At 29.9% G+C, this 10967-nt stretch overlaps 1 long non-coding RNA gene across 1 annotated transcript; it reads left to right on the top strand.

Moving 5' to 3' along the window:
* The first annotated feature begins 9942 nt into the window (after positions 1 to 9942).
* LOC145103907 (uncharacterized) lies at positions 9943 to 10394 on the top strand. Its single transcript, XR_013706929.1, has 2 exons — positions 9943 to 10056; positions 10157 to 10394. It is a non-coding gene; the product is annotated as an uncharacterized LOC145103907 (long non-coding RNA).
* Positions 10395 to 10967: the final 573 nt, after the last annotated feature.

Here is a 10967-nt window from a genome sequence, read left to right as displayed (position 1 = left end):
TTATAGCATTATACTCTCAAAAATCCAACCTAAAAGCACACTGCAGCTTTTAAAATATAACATATTAAGGCAATGTACTATGAAATCTAAACATGTTTTATTTTTGTTGGCAAGAATAGCATTTTTATTTCCTTTTTTTCCATGAAGACATTGTACTCTTTCTACATATAACCTTTTACAGCATTATTTTTTTTAACATCAAACCTATTAAGACATTGTAGTTCAAAGTTCTTACATTGTTTGATTTTAGGTACACCAGTGATAGCATAAAGTCATTTTTTTTTTCTACTAAGGCATTGTACTTTGAAATCTGAACGTCAACTTTTTTCTTTTATTAATTTTTCTTTTTTCCTTTCTAGACATTGGCCTTTCAAGTTCTAACCATTTTTAGCATCATACTTTCATTATCCAACTAATTAAGACATTGTACTTTGGAATCTAAACGTCAACTTTTTTCTTTTATTAATTTTTCTTTTTTCCTTTCTAGACATTGGCCTTTCAAGTTCTAACCATTTTCAGCATCATACTTTCATAATCCAACTAATTAAGACATTCTTTTTATTCTTTTCCTATTAAGATATAGTTTATTGTATTTTGAAAATATAAGTAGAAATAATATTATACTTATAACGTTATACTTTCACATTGTAATTTAAAAAACTAATTATTTATAACATTATAATTTCAATCTTTTTATAACTACATCGTAATTTTTTCTTAGAAGACTTTGTACTTTAAAAATCTAACCATCTATTGCTTTATTCTTTCAAAATTTAACCTATGAAGATTTGTTACTTTGGTATCTAAATTTGTTTTTTGTTACCATTTGTATTTATTTTACTATACAATAATTTTTCCTATTATATTTGTGTGATTTTAGTATTATTTTCTTCTAAAGACATTATAGTTTGTAATTTTTCCTATTATAGTTTGTAATTCTAACCATTTGTAGCATAAAAGTCAATTTTTTTTCCTCTCAAGACATTGTGCTTCTGAAAATCTAACCAATTATAACATATACTTTCAGTTAAAGCATTCTACTTTCAAATTTGACAAATTATGACATTGTATTTTGAAAATTGAAACTTTTTATAGTTTAAAAAAAATCTAACCTTTTTAAGACATTTTATTTTGAAAATTTAACTTGTTTTGTTTTGTTGTGGTTACCAACAATAACATTATACTTTCAATTATAGCATCATACTATCAATACTTAATTTAATAAATTATGTTGTTATGAACTCAGTTATAATGGTTTTTCTTAATATCCAAACTGATGAGTTTGGTTACGATTTAGAGATCTATAATTTTTTCCTTATTAAGACATTGAAATTTTAGTATTTTTTTTCTAATAAGATGTACTGTGATAATCTAACTAGCATTATCAAAGTACATCTTAATAGGAAAAAAAATACTCTCAAATTTTTTTTCCTATTATGACATTTTACTCTAAAAATTTCAATTATACATTTCAGTTATACATTGTTTAAGCATTATACTTTGAATTTTGTTTCTTAATTGACAATGTAATTTTAAATTTTTTTCTGTTATATCATTAGACTTTCCAAATCTAACCAGTTCTAGCGTTATGGTATCACATACTGTATCATACTTGTAATACTCTCATAATCTAACCTATTAAAACTTTGTAGTTTTTTTTTCGTAACTAAGACAATGAAGCTACAAACTTATTTTATTTTGGTTAACATTTATAGTGCACACCATTTTGTGAGAATTTTGCACTTCTTGGGTTTTGTACACGTAACTTTATTGATCTTATCAACTCTAAATTCTTTTTTGTAGCACATTGTCAAAACCTTTGATTTAGCTAATCCAACATTTTTCTTCTTTGAAAATACCCCCTCAATATTTCTTTAAATAGACTCTTTGTTAAACATCTCATTTACTTTAACATTATTGTAATCCGTTACATAAATTTCAACTTCTTCAATTGGACCCCATATCAGCTGCAACTTTCTGAATATCTTCATAGGTAAAGAAATTTTAATTTATAAAGTTTAAAACTACAATGGCAATAGAAAATTTTGTGTTAATTCTGAAATATGAATTACAATAAAAATAATAGTACGTACTAAAACTAAATTTTAAAACAATAATAAAAAAATTAATGAAAATGTTAAAATTTCATTTTCATTTTTGAGTTTTACTTTTCCATCCTTCCCTCTCATCTCCAAAAAATATAATTCGACCTTAACTCTCTGCTCCCACATCTTCCTGCTTACTTTTTGCTTGAATGAAAGTGGGCAAATGTATAAGTATTTATGATTAATACAATGTTTTTTTTGATGATTTAATGGTTCGTTGTTGGCTTCTTATTTATAAACTTCATTGTGTTTCATCAAAATCTTATATGTTATATCCTAATTCAGATTCACACCAAAACTTGCTTATGATTTTATATTTCCAAACCTGTACTTTTCAAACTTGCAATTGAACATGGATTTTGTTAAGCGTAGCGTTTGGTAGATGGAACAGAACAATATTATTTATGAAGCGTTTGGCGTAGATGTAACAATGACCAGATTAGACAAAAACTAAATTAATTGGAACAAATGTTTGGTGTTTTTGAACGTCTTATTTGGGTAGATATTTGAAAATATAATGTCCTAATAACAAAAAAGTTGAATGGAACAAATATTTAAAATTTATATGTGGATAAATTTTTTAAAAGTGACATCCCTTTATATGAAAATAAAAAGAAATTGAAAGTAGAAAATTGTAGTAGAATTCGAAAGAACTGAAAGTAGGATTTTTTTTTTTTTTTAATTTTTAATGTTTACCAGGTTTTATTAAAGATGTTAACTATCCATTAATATAATTGTAAATACACATTTTGTTGTTGAATGCAGGAATTTTGCCAACAACAATTTAAGTGGAAGTCTCTTGTGATGTTTAATGATGCAACTGAAAGTTACCCCATGTAAATAACAAACCTTTTACAAGCTTAACAAACTACTGCTTCTATTATTGGGTTACTTGAGTTTACAATCAAAGGGTTGAAAAAATTCACTAATACGGTTACCAACAGCTACTCGTAAACTAAAAAGATATAATTTATAAATTATATTTTTCAAGAAAGTTTCAGTTTTTGAGATTAGGCATACAAGAATGACTGACAACTGAAGAAATGTGTTAGAAAACTATTGGAAGAGAACAATACGAAGAAATTGATCAAAGTCAAAGGTACTAATTTCTTAGTACACATGAGTAAAAATTAAATTATGATCGAAAGGTTATGAAGATTGATGCTGGCAATTTTTTGTTGGAACAACCTAATTTTCTTCCTTTGAAAAAAGGAGTCCATCGTTTAAAACTTAAAGATGGTGTGTTAATATATCTTTATCACATACATTCATCACATTTAGGGTTAACGTCCATTTGTTCTTTAAGATATTAAACTTTTAATTTTATTTAATAGGTCACTAAACTATTTTCTATGTTTTTAGTACACCATTAGAAAAAAATGACAAAATTGCAAAAACGATCCCTATGGTTTGTATTTTTTTTTTCAGGTTTTGGTCCAAACCTTGACAAATTTAGATAAATGATCATTTTGAACATCTTTCATTGTGGATTTGACCCATTCTAAAACTTAAATGACTATTATACATTTAATATATTTATTTTTATTTTTCTTTCTTCATCTAAACGTGCCACCACTTCTTCTATCGAAGGGCGCTGATTTGTTCCTGCTCAAGACAATTTAGGATGTGTTTTGCTATTTTATTCAAGCCTTTTGATGTATAACTAGTTCCAACCTTGGATCCATGATTTTTGAAGCTTTTTGGTACTGGCGTGAATGTATGTGTAGTTTAGAAACATCCAAGTGATGTTTGAGTTCATCTTGAAACTTGTTGGATGGCGAATACTGGTTGCTCAAGTTTGGGTCGCACAACGGTCAAGATTTTGACCAAAACACAGAGAAGATGTAAACCATAGGGACCATTTTTTGCAGTTTTGTCAAAAAGAAAAAAAAAAGTAATTCTACCATATAAGATGATGTAGTGCCATAGTCGACAGCACCACATAGACCTAAAGGATCGAATTATGTCATATTTAATGTCACAATGGACGACATGTAGGATTTGACATCGGTTTGTCCGGCTGAAATCTACGTCAATGCTATAATGTGAAACTAAAAAATTTAGTTACATGTTTGAATATAATTCTAAAAAAAGAAAAGATTGGTGACCTAAGGGGAAGACTGTTTACTGGTGGTTTCTATTTTCACACATTAACCCTTATATTTATATATGATGCTAAAAAAGAAAGGTTGACAAAGCTTTCATTCGTGCACTCAATTTGATGAACTCATTTTCAAATATTGGAAATCAGAATATTCTTAGACGTAAGTGAAAGAAAAGATGGAAAACAAGGGATGCGTGGTGTAAAGATTATGGAATGTGTAGTGTAAAGATTCTAGAATACCCACAATGTATGATATCGGTTAGGATTGTACGTTTCGGAATACCTTTACGTCAAATATATGATGATATGAGTTGTTTGTAAGGGTAATTTAATTAATATCACTTAATTATATTTTAGTTTTATATAGTTATTTTTAACATTTAATTAAATTTATTAGTTATATAATGATAATTTATTTATAAAATATAAAATTTATGTTATTTAATAATGTCTTTTTTGATTTTTTTAACAATAATAAAATAACTATTTTATATTTTATATATATCAAATATAGACCCGACAAAAGAGTATTTATAATTTTTGTCTATGACATTCAATGGCTATAAAAGGGTATTGATTATGATGTATATTTAAAAAACAGACTAGTTAAATAAAAGGATTTTATAGAATATTTTTAGTTTGATGAAAATAGACTAGCTATATTTATAATTAATAGAGAAAAGACAAGTTAGGTCTAAATATTTTATACCAAACTTTCCAACTTCTCATAAAAAACAAACTTTTGTTGTTTGACAAAAACGTCCTCCTTTTCTACTCCACCAAATGATTGGTCAAAGTTGTCCACAAGTTCAATCGTTCTTCCACCTCTAAAAGAATATGAAATTGCTACAAATGAGTTAAAGAAGGATGTAATGGCCAAAGAAGAAAAATTGACAAGCATACTTCCAATCCTGGTGCAGTAAGGTGCCATATCGATAAAAAGGAATATGAAATTGCTACAAATGAGAAATATATAAAAATCATATATTAGAAATCAAGAAAATAGAATAGTAGATAAATGGATTCCAAAAATCCCTCGCATGACAAGAGAATGTAGTAATGGTTGTAGTGAAGGAGATTAATAGGTTAACAAAGAGAAAAAAAAAATCATATTGGATTGTCCGAAATGATATAATGAAGATGATGAGTACTATATTAGTGTTTGATGTAATATTTCTATTAGTTTTTTTTTTTGAACGACAAATATTATAAAAGAAGGCCCCAACTAGCAAGCAACTAGAAGGGGGCCAAGAAACCACGGTACAAAGAGTTTTGCGTTACAAATTTTAAGAAAATAAACAAGGAGAATCATAAACATTAAAAAGGAGAAGATAACCAATCTCCCAACCTACAGAACCCACCAGATCTCCTGCTCTTGATCTAAAAATGAACCAAAGATTTAACTAGTTTTGCACATTTGTTGGGACAAAGAAATTTTTGGTTGAAGATGCGATCGTTGCGATATTTCCACAGGACCTAAGTAAGACCATATGAGATAACTAATAATGTGTTCCTCCGTCTCAAGCTTCCACCACTGTTGGTGATAAAGTGGAGCATATCCCACAGACTGTTATAATCATGATTGGTACATCACACCATTGGAATATCATGTCCCTCACCGCACAATCATATGGACATTGGATAAGAATATGGTCAGAATCTTCCGATTGGTTAATGCAGGCACGACATAAAGTCGATGTAATATCATCAACACCCCGGAATCTCAACATTTGTCTCAGATGCTGGGATTCTATTAGTTATGTCTCATTGCTTACATCCTATCTTATTAAATGATATCATTAACTACCCCTATTATTTATTGAGTGTTTGTCTACATCTCATTGAATAACCAACAACTATCCCACATATCAACTTAATTAATGCCAACATATCATCCCACCTAACACCATTGCAAACTTGTATATAAATAACTGGTTGTGAAACTCATGTATTACATGGTTAATTTAAAAAAAAGTTAGATATAAAAGTCTAAATATTTGAGAACTTTAAATTTATAAGAAAATAAAAAAAATAATGAATTATTAAAATTGAAATGTTTTTTTTATATTTTAAATTTAAACAAATAATTTAAATAAACAAACAAAAAAACTAATACACTTGAACTTTGGAAATTTTGAAATTAAAAATTGAGTTCATTAAGGAAATTGATATCAAATTATTACTACATTTATTACAAGTATTACATTAAAATATTATGTGGAATTTAATAAAATATAAAAACTCATAAAATGACATGTGGAAAAAAATTAATTCAAAATAACCACAAAATGACATTTGACAAATTGAATGAGATTGTGACGAGTGACAAAAAAAAACTTTCATTTATTACAGAGAATGTAAATGAGATAAGAAATTCATACAAAACATATATTTTGTGTTAAATAGACTTTCTGTCTCTAACGAAAAACATAGTATGGGTGCTTCTTATGAGATTAAGGAGGCTATAACGACCAAAAAAGAAGTTGGCATGCACTCTTACAATGTTTGTTTAACTGTAACATCCTGTTTCGAGAAGTTCTTATTTTAGGATTATGGGCAATAAATTGATCAAATGGAGGTCTTGGGCTTCAATTGTCACACCCTCGGCCGACGGCGGAAACGCCGAGGTGCGCGACATAAACCAGTAATCATAGTTATTGAACATACATTGAATAGTACAAATACAATCTTTTATTATTACCGAAATAGAAATTACATTAACAAGTTTACTGCTGAAATACTACACAAGCCTAACGATTTGGCGTTCACAATTGTATGATAAGAATATCAGAGGATCTTCTGTACAAACTCTTCTGGCCTTATAATAACCTGAGAATACATGCATTAAGATACGTCAACAAAATTGTTGGTGAGTTCTACAGGTTTTGACACAAAGTATTTTTATACCCAAAAATGTTTTATAAAATTTATCTGGTTGACCGGCTTTTATAAACACGTACTTTTCTATCGAAAGTATAAAATAATTGAGTCATAAAAGTATATTTAAACTCATTTAGAAATGTCATTTGCTCAAATTCAAAAATACACCATTTGTAAAATATATATAAGTAAACCAAACTTATAACAAATTCTTACGGTCCCATTGCTAAAATGTTTTTTATATAAAGATTTTGAATACCAAATTATGTAAAATAAAGTCATATCACGCTTTGTGAAAACATAAAATAACAAAATTTACTCTTGAAACTTTGTACAGACGTTCGTATAGTTTATATGTAAAACTCATAAGTTTCAAATTTTATAAACTTTGTAAATCCGTGTCGTATTATTAATTAAGTATTATCTTACTTAATTTGGAAATCGACACTTAACCAATGGGGCAAACTCATCCCAAAATACTTTTCAATAACCGGTAAATTATAAACGAATATTTTTACCACTCGTATAATTTCAACGACAAATATTAACCATTATCTTTACAATTCTATTCTTTGAAACGTCTCTGCTTACGGAGAATTGTGTCGTAGGGAGAGGTAGTTAACAACCTAAACACTCTTACACACTCGGCCCAAATTTGGAGGATTGACTCAATCTAAATCTATACTTCTTCGAATAAAAATCTTCAATATATCAATTTGCCTATAACCGACACTATTCGTCGCTCCTCCACAAGCCAAAAAGGCACAATAAACAAGCCACACAGGCACAATATAAATATAAATGGAGGAATCGAGATCATTACTAACGTTTAAAAGCAGTCGTATAGTAACGAAGAAAGAAACACTTGACGCCTGTTGCCTCGTCAGACGAAGTTGTAGCTAGCAACCACAGACGGAAAATAACCATTCACATAAATCTTTCCATAAGAAATAGATCTACACCAAAGTTCTTTATTATAAATCTATGCCGTGTACATAGACCTACAGTATATGATTCCTCCTGGATTAACGGTTATAGAACTAGGTGTCGATTCCAGGATTTGATCCTTACAAAGGAAAAATACACCATCATAAAACTCTCTCTTTCACCCCTTTCGATACATTCCTCCCACAAACACACACGGGATACACAATCCATAAAATCCATGACGACAATTCTTCAACTCATAAAATTCGTCGTTCACTAGGGTCACTAACGCGAATCTTAGATATTTAAGATTTTCGAAGCTCGGTGAAATTAGTTAAATAGTGAAATTAACGTAGCGTTCGACTATTGTGGCGCTAATAATCTGAGTAGTTCCTTACTTCAACCGATAAGGAGGATGTCCATTCGCGTAGCCGAATACTCACTTATGTTGATGTTCGATAAGTTGCATAATTTATATGATATATAATTTAATAGGTAATAATCCCCAAAAATCCGAGAATTAATTATATTATCATATGTGATGAGCTTCGTATCACAACTAAATGATTTATATTTTTATAATAATTATAAAGATAAATTATATCGTTTACCTAGTAATCGTTTCCACATTTTGATCGGGAGTATGATCATAATAATTTATTTTTGGTATAGTTTCAATTAATTATTATATATTTGTCAAATCTTCGTTTATAGTCTTTTAAGAAAATGTACCTTTACTTTGTACATGAGTATATCGAATAACATATATTGTTATGTATATAATGTCTTATTATGATTTCTCAATATTTTCGTGTATACGACGAGTATTATAGTTTATTATTCGTCGAATAACTTATATCTTCGTATCAATGAACTTATAATCTTGTGATTTTTCTTACTATTAATTAATATATCACAACTAGGTATAATTTTATCATTTATAGTATTCTACTAATATAATTTATTAATGTTTTATACCTTTTAGATTGTTATTTTCATAAAATCTTAACCAATAATAAAGCATGATGTTATTTTATGTATAAAACTTGAAAATCTTCAAAGCATTAAATAGAAATTCATGTATTTTCCCCAAAAATTAAAACTGTAAAAGAGGGGTCGTAGAAACTCACATTCGATGCGTGATCTCGATCTAGGCTCGCTTCGTGAAGCTTGTCGTGAGAAACCGCCTCTCGACACTTTTTGAGTTTAAAACAAACCACCGGAACTATTTTTGCCACTTAATTAACAAAAGGGGCAGTTTCGGTATTACTTGACAAGTGTAGGGCTGTTTAGGGAAGTAATTTGACAAATGGGGGTTGTTTAGTAAATTTCATTAACCATCATTGACGCGTTTCGATCAATATTTTCAAATGGGATTTATTTTGATACCACTTGGTATTTGTAGGGGCTGTTGTGGTTATTTATCATAACAAAAAGAGTTTAGGGCTTTTGTGCCCTCATCTTGCCCGATCGATCCAAAAGAAGGAATCAGACGCGAGGAAGAAGCGCAAACGACACACGCACGTCTTCAGCGGCTCATCCGTCGAGCGAAGGGAAAAGAGATCGAAGGCGGCAGCAGGTGGCTCGGTGGAGGAAGTCCATCGTGAAGAGGAGGGAGAAGGGGTGGCCTATCTCCGGCAAACCTTCTCAGGGCTCTTTCTCGTTGCCGGCAGCATGAAAACGAATGGGCAACAGCAACAGCGACTGGCGGCGGTGGATCAGGTGTCGAGGTGGCTGTTCGGTGGTTGAACAGGAGGAACACCAATAGTGCTTGGCTGATCGAAGGAGGCAGAAAGAGAGGGGTGGCAGCAAAGCCGTTGCCGGCAGTTTGTGGCAGCGAGGCTGCTCCGGCGACTCTTGGTTGTCCCTTCTTTGGTCCGACAGCAAAAGCAAAAGGGGAGGGAGAAACTAGCAGCAACTGTGACGACTTCAGGGGGTATTTGGCTTGCTCCGATCAGCAGCAAAGAGGCTGCTACCTCTTTGATTTCACAGAAAGAAAAATACATTTAGTGGGGTGATTTTTGTTGTTTCAATCGACAGGTATTGCACAAGGAAGTACAACAAAATTTTACTTCTTCTTTGATTGTTTAGATAGCAACTGATGAAGGATTGGATATTTGGGGTTTGTTTTGATTAACAGGGAATGAGTAAGGAAAAGAACCAAAAGAAGAGGTTGATGCCTCTTGTTGTTTCTTGGCAGCCACGGTCAAAGAAGAAAGAAAGAAGAAGAATAAGAGTGTTTGATAGGGATTGAGTGTGTTTTTGTATAACACGATTATGTGTAATTTTGGGTAAGATGAAGTGTATAAGAAACATACTTGTCAATCCCATTTATTGTTGTACTTTGAGGTAAAATTAGAAGCAATGTATTGCTTCAATCATTCTATGTATTTGTGTATATATTACATGTATTTGTATATGTATAATCATGTATTTGTGTATATATTACATGTATTTGTATATGTATAATCATGTATTTGTGTATGTAAAAACATGCATTTTTGTATATATATATATATATATATATATATATATATATATATATATATAAACATGTATTTTGTGTATTATTGAGTGATGTGGTACAAAATATAAATATAGATGCTATGGTTGTATTGTTGAAAGTATAAATTCAACTATGCATGACTCAAAGTGTCAAAAGTACAATGTCATATTTGAATATCTTAAAAATGATAATATTTTCTTCACTTTCTCGATTTGTGTGCCTTTGATCCGGATATGAAATAATTTTTCTGAAAATGACAACTAATAATCTCGGTTATAAGGTTTCTAAAAAGTCAGACGGATCTTAAATCCGATAAGTAGAACTACGGGAAAATCCATTTAAAGTTTCGCGATTTATAGGATCCGATTCAATGTCAACGATAAGGGTTTTGAGCGATTTTGAGATGTTCTAAAAACAATTATGAATATAACATATTTAATATACT

This window comes from Lactuca virosa, chromosome 4 (genome assembly GCF_052849685.1).
Source record: "Lactuca virosa cultivar CGN04683 chromosome 4, Lactuca_virosa_CGN04683_v6, whole genome shotgun sequence".
NCBI classification, from domain to species: Eukaryota; Viridiplantae; Streptophyta; class Magnoliopsida; order Asterales; family Asteraceae; genus Lactuca; species Lactuca virosa.
This window is presented reverse-complemented; position numbering and strand designations above follow the sequence as displayed.